The sequence below is a fragment of the Stenella coeruleoalba genome, assembly GCF_951394435.1.
Source record: "Stenella coeruleoalba genome assembly, chromosome: 1".
Lineage (NCBI taxonomy): Eukaryota > Metazoa > Chordata > Mammalia > Artiodactyla > Delphinidae > Stenella > Stenella coeruleoalba.
Genome location: NC_137169.1, coordinates 11,967,330 through 11,975,967, shown reverse-complemented (window position 1 = coordinate 11,975,967; position 8,638 = coordinate 11,967,330). Strand labels below are relative to the sequence as shown.

The 8,638-nt window shown below is 55.5% G+C and overlaps 1 long non-coding RNA gene across 1 annotated transcript; it reads right to left on the bottom strand.

Annotated features, from left to right (window-relative positions):
• Positions 1-618: 618 nt before the first annotated feature.
• Positions 619-2,083, bottom strand: LOC307175364. The gene is made up of 3 exons (XR_013824327.1): positions 2,067-2,083; positions 1,261-1,388; positions 619-942 (listed from the first exon to the last, which is right to left on the bottom strand). It is a non-coding gene; the product is annotated as an uncharacterized lncRNA (long non-coding RNA).
• Positions 2,084-8,638: the final 6,555 nt, after the last annotated feature.

Here is an 8,638-nt window from a genome sequence, read left to right as displayed (position 1 = left end):
CCTGGGCCCTGTACCTGACCCCCTCCCGCCTCCTGCACCCCCATCCCCCAAACGTGGAATGGGGAGGGAGAAGCCGAGGCTGGGCTCTGGGGCAGGAGATGGAGCCTGGATGGGCCGCCTGAGTCCCTGGAGGCCCAGGGAACATTGCTGGGAAAAGGAATCTGGGTCTGATTCAGAGGCAAACAGATTGTTCTTTTGATTAAAGCCACAGTGGCTGAGGCCAGAGGAGCGCGGGACCCGGCGCCATCTGTGGGGCGGCCAGGCAGGGTCCGGCTCCCCTCTGCGGGCCCAAAGCTGGAGTCTGCTGGCGGGGAGGGCTCCGGGGCTGCTCTTGTGGGGCCCACACTCATGGGGGTTGGGGGGGACCTGGACACCAAGTCCCACGCTCTTCCTTCTCATCCCGCCTCCTTAAATCCCTCACCTACGTTTTGTCACCGCTCCTGTCCCCCTTGTCATCCCTTTTTTCACTCGATCCTCTCAGCCACTCTACAAGAACAACAGTAATCACAGTAGCTGCCGTTTACAGGGGCTTTCTATCTGATGCTCGGCCTACAGACCTTTCCATTTAATCCCCGGGAGAGCCCTATGGGAAAGGGCTGATTATCCCTGCTTCACAGACAAGAAACTGAGGCCCACAGAGGCTCAAGGTCACACAAGAGGCAAGTGGCAGAGCTGGATTCAAACCCAGACCAGCGGGTGCCCCCGGGCACACATGTTGCCCAGGGGCTGGTGCAGCTGCCGCCCTTCAAGATGGGAAGAGAGGTGACTCCCTCGCTTTTTGGCAGAGGGGGACTCACACTCAAGGCTGCCTGAGCCCCTGCTCAGGCTCATTCTCCAGCTTGGTAAGGTCACTTCCCTTTGCAGCACTGCTCAGAGCAAGACCCCGATGCCTTCCCCCAGGAGGAAGGAGGGAGTCACTGGACGCCAGCCACAGGAAGGACCCTAAGGAGGAAGTGCGAGCCAGGGGTTTTCAGACACTTTCAGCCATAGAACCCCCTTTTGAAGTGCTTTGTGACCCAGAAGCTTAGTTAAAACAAATAAAAACGGAGCTGCCCTCCCTCTCCTCCACGATACACCCCTGAGCCTCCTACCGCGTCTCCAGGTGGGACAAGGAGGCACCGAAGGGTTGGTCTGGAGCCTCGTCTAAGGTCCCAGCGATTCCACCTAGGAGCCAGGCCTCCCACACCTGCTCTGGGCTAAGACTGGCTTGGGAAGGGAGAAGGTCCAAGGGGTATGTGAGGCCCAGCTGCCACCACTTACCGGCTGTCCAACACCCCTGGTCGCTTGTCCCACCTCTGCCGCTGCTCCAGGGTGGAGAGGAGCGTCCCGGACAAAGGACACCCGCACCAGCCCTGGTGTCGGTGTCACCTTAGCAGGTGCCCGGCTTCCTGCAATGGAAACCCAGGAAGTGCGCTGGATGAGAACACACGCCCTTTGTCTGCCAGCTCAGAGGCCCTGCTCCCGTCCTCCTGTCCTGCCAGGCTCGGGCAGCTTTCTGCCAAGTCCCTGAGCAAGGGGGCTCAATCTTCTATTAGGGTCGTGGCAGCTGAGACCCTGGGTGGCAGGGAAGGGGTGGGAGACAGGGGCAAGGTCCAGGGCAGTGGGGACATTTGCTGCTGTCCAGTGTGCTGGGGAACACGGCACCTACTGCCCACAGAGCAGTCGGGCACCTACTGTGTCCTCGGCTGGCTTGTGGGATCTTAGTTCCCCAACCAGGGATTGAACCCCAGGCCCTGGCAGTCAGTGAAAGCGCTGAGTCCTAACCACTGGACTGCCAGGGAACTCCCAGCAAAAATGAACATAATTACCAGCGGTGATGTGTGCTATAAAGGAACGAGCAAGGGGCTGAGACAGAATAAGGGTGTGGGTGGGGCTAGGGCAGGCCTCTCTGGGAGGATATGAAGAGGAACCAGCCACAAGAGGAATAGGGGAGGGCATTCCAGGGAGAGGAAGGCAGTAGGGAAAACATGGGCTTTGAGGTCAGACTTAGGCTTAACTCCTAACACCCTGGTGCTGGCTGTGACCTTGGACAAGTTCCTTCCCTCTCGGAGGCTCTGTTTCCTCACCTGTAACATGGGGCAGCTGGACTGATTGCCCTCGAATGAAGACATGAATACTCCCCTTTGCAGAGCTGCTGGGGACAGAGGCAGGGAAAGGGCGCACTAGGGCCTGGTCCAGAGTTGGTGCCCCACCAGTGGTGGCGCTGGCTGTTCCCACATCACTCTCACCTGGTTTCTAGAGCTCTCTGCTCACAGGGTCCCTTTGCTCTGCAGCTAGATCCAAGAAAAGTGACAAGCCTGGGGAGAGTGGCATGGAGGTGTCCTCCCCTCTGTGATTTTTCCTCTGAGGCTCCCTGAGCTGCAGCCCCCAGGGAGCCAGCGACCCCAAGGTGGGGAAGCATCCATTGGTCCAATTGCCTTTCCCCTGGACAGGCTCCACCTGGGCCAGGTCGGAGCAGAAGCGTCAGTCCTAGCCTAGGGGTGCCCACGTGTGAAGCTGAAATCATACACCCGGGTTGGGGTCTACTGCTTGGCAAACAGCCTCAGAAACCCCCCTGGGCCTCCCTGTCCTGGTTCTGCTCCTCTCCCTCCCTCCATCGTCCCCTCTGCCTGCTTGAAGTCGGGTCAGTTCAGCACTTGTTTCCTGAGCACCTACTGTGCTAGGGGCTGGGCAGGGGTGCAGCAGTGCAGGGAAGTGGGGGCTCCCACAAACTGTAGCAGGGGCAGGTTGCAGGGGGAGGGGGGCAAGCACAGATATGAGTAACAGCAGTATCTGTGAGTGACTGCAGCTCTGTCACATGCCAGCCTGTTACCTTGGGCAAGTCACTTCTCTCTGAGCCTCAGTTTCCTCTCGTGAACCTGGGATAGCAGAACCTCCCTGTGGCTTTGTGAGGATTTGTTGGAATGAATGTGGATGAGTTTTCCTGGCGCTTAGTAGGTGTTCAGGTGAGTTGCTTTCCTCTTCCCATCATATAGAGGACAGAGGTTTGGGGATATTATAGTGAGATGGACAAAAGTGCTGAAGGGAAGGAAGACTTGGTTCTGCTGGAGAATCGAAGGGACATCGTGGTTCCCGTCAGTTAGCGTCACTTTCTTGGATTCTGGTAACAGCACCCAATTTCTCTTTGGGAAAGCTCACTCCCACTCTCAGTGCCTGGCTGGAACTATGTAGAAAGAGGCAGTATTTTTCCAGGGTGACAGGATGCAAGCTTGGCACCATTTATGCCAACACTTGGACCAAGACAGATGACAGCAGGGCAAAGATGATAGAGAAGGAGACCCAAATCTATAATGGGCTTCCCTGGTGGTGCAGTGGTTAAGAATCCGCCTGCCAATACAGAGGACACGGATTCAAGCCCTGGTTCGGGAAGATCCCACATGCTGCGGAGCAACTAAGCCTGTGCGCCACAACAGCTGAGCCTGCGCTGTAGAGCCTGCGAGCCACAACTACTGAGCCCGCGTGCCACAATTACTGAAGCCCGCACGCCTAGAGCCCATGCTCTGCAATGAGAGAAGCCACTGCAATGAGAAGTCCACACACCGCAACGAAGAGTAACCTCAGCTCGCTGCAACTAGAGAAAGCCTGCGTACAGCAATGAAGACCCAATGCAGCCAAAAATAAATAAATAAAATAAATAAATTTACTTTTTAAAAAAAGGAGATAACTGATTACATCACTTAGGCTGCTGGATCCAGCCATGCTTGAAGTCCTACCTCTGGATCTCTGGAGCCAATGCATTCTCTTTTTTCTTCATTTTTCTTCAACCAGTTAAAACTATTTCTGTGGCTTAAAGCAAAGTCATGAGGAATATTGGTGAGACTCCATGGGTCTGGATCATCTCTTCCTCCAAACTCTGCACCACTGTCACCACTTTTGAGAAGCCTGCTCTGATTACTCCAGGTGTCAGGACTCATGTCAATCCTATGGATTCATTTCAAGGCTGCTGGGTTGAACCAATATGCTTTACCCACCAAACGGGGAGCAGGGCTGTGTCTTATTATTCTCCGTGTCTCCAGCACCCAGCACAGTGCTTGGCACATAGTAGGGTCTCAGTAATTCTGACGAAATGCAGGAGTAAGAGTAGGGGGTCTTAAGGAGCTGCATATGCAAATCATATGAGAAGTAGTAAAGGGTAGTGAGCCTTTAAGAAGCCTGGGTTTTGGAGTCAGACCCACTTGAATTTGGATGTTGGCTCCCCCACTTATTAGCTCTGTGACCTTGGGCAAGTCACTTAATTTCTCTGAACCTTGAGTGTTCTCTGGGAAGATAGAGAAAAGAACAATCAACTCCTTACAAGGTCGTCCTGAAGGCTGGGGGAAAATAATGCAAGAAAAATACGGAGCTCAGGCTTACAATTCCTCACGCAGCTCTTTGCAAATAAAATGCAAACATGCTTCTTCTTCCTCTACCCGGGGAGCAGTCTGGTGGACAAAACGGGGAGGCGGGAGACCTCTTCATTCTCTTGCTTCGCTGAGATCCGTTCCTGCTTCTGCCGCCTGAGCCGGTGCCTCCTTCCCAGTCCCTCTTACTCAGCGTGTTCACTGACCCTTCACACCAGAAGGGCTTGGCCGAGACTGAGTTGCAGTCCCTTGTGGGGAGGGGGCGATGCGGAGGGCCCTAGAGGCCACAGTCAGGCTCCGGTCTAAGTGCCCTACGTCCATCATCCTGTTCAGTCCTCTCAACAAGTGGGGAAACTGAGGCACAGAGAGAGTAACTTGCTCAGGGTCATCTCCGTTAGGAAGCTTCTTTCAAGCCCATGTAGTCTAGCTCCAAGCCCCCTTTTACTAAACAGGCCAAGCGTGTAGGGAAATGTTCAAAAACCAAGTAGGGAGTAACAAAGCCACAGTTATAGCCACATGGAGTTCCCCACTCCCAGGCCCCAAGCCTGTGTCCACTTGGGCCAGGCAGGGCCCAGCCTCTAGACCTGGCCGTGACAACAACGTCTGGCTCTTAATCCCCTCCCGGTCCAGTGTCCTGAGCTGGCTCTGGCTGGACCCCCCGGTTCCCACAGCCCCCCCTCAACTAAGCACACCCGCACTGCCTTCACGATGAGGGGCGGGACGTGTGGGGTGGCCATGGCGGGGCGTGAGTCTCAGTGGGCTGGAAAGGCCCGTCCTTGACCCAGGCCTTGAAGGTCAGAGCCCCTTCTGTGGACAGAGGAAAGGAAGTCCTGGCATCACTCACTTGAGAGGGTCCCTGAGCCTGTCCCAAGCCCTCGGCTGCTTGCCAGGGGCAGAGCCCCGTTCCCCCACCGACCCCAGGCCCCTCCTCGAGCTCCCGCTTCACTGCGAGCCTCCACCAGCATCTATCCAACACCTCACTGCTCTCTGGCAGTGAGGACCCCCATCCCTGAGACGCCTCCTTGCTGAAGTGTAATGTGGCCTAGACCCTGCCAGGGCCCCTCGCCGGCCTCCCCGCTTCTCTCTTCCGCAGAGGTGGGCTTACTGTGAAGTTAATGAAACTTATGCTCAGGCCTCTCACTTGCACGGCCCCTGTGAGGACTGGGGGTCTCTGGAAGTAATGAAGTGTTGTAGGAGGGAGGGGCAGCCAGGTTACACTCAGGAAACATTTCTCTCTAAGTGTTCCTGGCAAACTGCCCACAGAGATGTCAGAAGAAGGACCCACATCTCCAGGGTTCCAGCAGCTCGTCCTGCTTTTCTTTCCCATTCTCAATCAATATTCACTTTCATATGAATTTTGTATGCTTTTTTCTAAAGGGGACCCTTTCTTTTTTTTTTTTGGCCGTACCATGCGGCATGTGGGATCTTAGTTCCCTGACCAGTGATCAAACCTGCGCCCCCTGCCTTGGAAGTGCGGAGTCCTAACCATTGGACCGCCAGGGAAGTCCCTAAAGGAGACCCTTAAAATTGGACTCGTCCTGCTCTTACTCCTTGCAGTCCACTCTCCAAGCCGGCCAGGCCATCTCGCTAAAGCAGCACGTGATCATCACACGCCCCGACACCCCTTCTGCGGCTCCCGCTGCTCTTGGGGAAAATGCGAAACCCCTCCCCTGTCCTGGCGATCTGGCCCCAGCCCACTTCCGTGACAGCATCTCCCACCACTGTGCCCGTTGCCTCCTGGGCTCCAGCCACACTGACCCAACCCCTCCTCCATCCCTCAGGCCACTCAGGAGCCTCGAGACCTGCCTGGGCTTCACCACCACCCCATGTCCTGGGAACTCCCCCTCAACCTTCAGGATTGGTTTCTGCAGCTCTTTGTCAGCGAGGTCTCTCTGAACCCCTGACCACATCACACCCTTCACAACACCTGGACCCTCCACTGATGCTGACCACACGTGCTTGAGGTAACCCTGCTCTGACCCTGGAGGCCCTCATCTCATTCACCCAGTTGCTCAGGTCCCAAATCAAAGAGTTCCCAGGATTCCTCTCTTCCTCTCAAGCCCACATCTAATTGACCAGGAAATCTTATCAATCTCTCAAAACATGTTCAGAATCCAACCATCCTGGCCACCTCCACGGCCACCACCCTGGTCCAAGCCCCTGTGCTCTCATCTGGGTTGTTTCAAATGCCTTCAAACTGGTTTACTGTTCCTACACTGTCTATTCTAAAAACAGCAAGGAGAGGAATCCTTTAAAAACGTAAAAGTCAGGGCTTCCCTGGTGGCGCAGTGGTTGAGAGTCCGCCTGCTGATGCAGGGGACACGGGTTCGTGCCCTGGTCCGGGAAGATCCCACATGCCGCGGAGCGGCCGGGCCCGTGAGCCATGGCCGCTGAGCCTGCGCGTCCGGAGCCTGTGCTCCGCAACGGGAGAGGCCACAACAGTGAGAGGCCCGCGTACCGCAAAAAAAAAAAAAATAATAAAATAAAAAATAAAAACGTAAAAGTCAGATTATGTCACCTCCGTGTGCAAACCCTCCACTAGCTGCCCATCACAGGGGAATAAATTCCTAATGCTGGCCGTGGCCCTGAGCAATCTGGTCCCTGCCCACCTCTGTGACCTCATTCCTGCCACTCCATCCTCTCTCTGAGGCTCCAGCCATGCTAAATTTCCTGCTGTTCCTGGATTCTCCCAGCTTGTTCCCACCTCAGGGCCTTTACCCGTGCCGTTCTCTCAGCCTGGGGTGTTCTTCCCTCACCTTTCCGCTTGGCCTGCTCCTGCAGTCCATTCAGGTCTCCTCAAAGAAGGCTTCTGTGGAAGGCAGCTTCTAAAACGGCCCCCTGAGAACCCCCACCCTCTGCCATGCCCTTGTGTAATCCCTTTCTCTAAAGGGTGGGCTAGACCCAGCGACTTGCTTCTAACCAACAGAATAGAGCAGAAGAGTGGGATGTCGCTTTTAACACGGGGTTACAGAGACAGTGACTTCTGTCCTGCTCATCTTCTGTCTGTCTCCCTGACTTGCATCACAGAGGGAAGCTGGCTGCCATGTCGTGGGCTGCCCTATGGAGAGGCCCACGTGGCAAGGAACTGAGGGAGACCCTGGCCAATAGCCAGAGAGGAACTGAGCCCCTCGGTCCACTAGCCCGTCATAGACTGAATCCTGCCGACAGCAACGTGAGTGAGACTGGAAGTGGATCCTGCTCCAGTTGAGCCTTAGGATGACACCACAGCCTTAGGTGACACCTTGACTGTGGCCTGTGAGACTCTGAGCCAGAAGACCCAGCCAAGCTGCACCTGGATTCCCAACCCCCAGAAAAAGCGAGACGATAAGTGTCTGTTGCTTTACGCTGCTGTTTCAGGGCCATTTGCTACATAGCTGTAGATGACAAATACACCCTCCTTCACCCCCGTCACTCTGTCCCCAGGCCCAACTTTTTTTTTTTTTTTTCCAGCACCAGTTGCTACTTGGGCATCTTGCTCATCCTCAGTGTTTGCCCCAGAGCCTCGCCCCATGCAGATGTTCAGTAATAGGGGAAGGAATGCAGGACATCAAGAGGGACAACGCCATAGCTCAGAAAACCCACAGGTGCGGGGGCTCAGGAGGGAGGAGGAAGGCTCACCCCAACCCCAGGTGCTCCAGAGGTACCGTTCCCTCTCAGCAGGGACTGGGGCGCGGGTTTCCCACCTCTTCAGAAGGATGTGGTTTCGGGCCCAGGATTGGGATCTCATGGTCCGTGGCAGAACAAGTTCAGCTTCATGGCCCTGTTGCAGACCGTGCCTTTTTGATTTCCTCTGCCCTCTGGACTTCAGGCCTAGTTCTCTTTGTTTGGTAGGGCTCACTAGAGTGATCTAATTTTTATACCCTTGTCAGAGTTTTCACAAAAATAATTTAATAGATAAGAAAAGAATACTATTCCAGCCCACGTGGCCCAATTTTTGTTTGGAAAACAGTCCCTGTGCCCATAAAAAGGAAAGGTCTGCCAAGTCCAATCTCCTCCCAGCCCTGTCCCCACCGGGTCCCGGGCTGTGTGGGGGGCTGGGAGGCCAGGGAACCTTCCAGCAAAAACATCAGGCCCTAGTTGGAACCCGGTGTCCAGTCTGGCTCTGGCAAGGGGCTGGCCTTGTGCTCACCTAACTGAGCCATTTCCTCCTAGACTGGGGCAAGTTTCCTGCCCAGAGGGAACCAAGCACACTCCCAGGCAGAGGGGGGCTGGGTTCTGTATTGGGGGAGGGGCATCCACAGGCACTTCCCCCACCTCAGTTACTCTGGGGCTGAAAGGCCCCTCCTGGGGGTGGGATG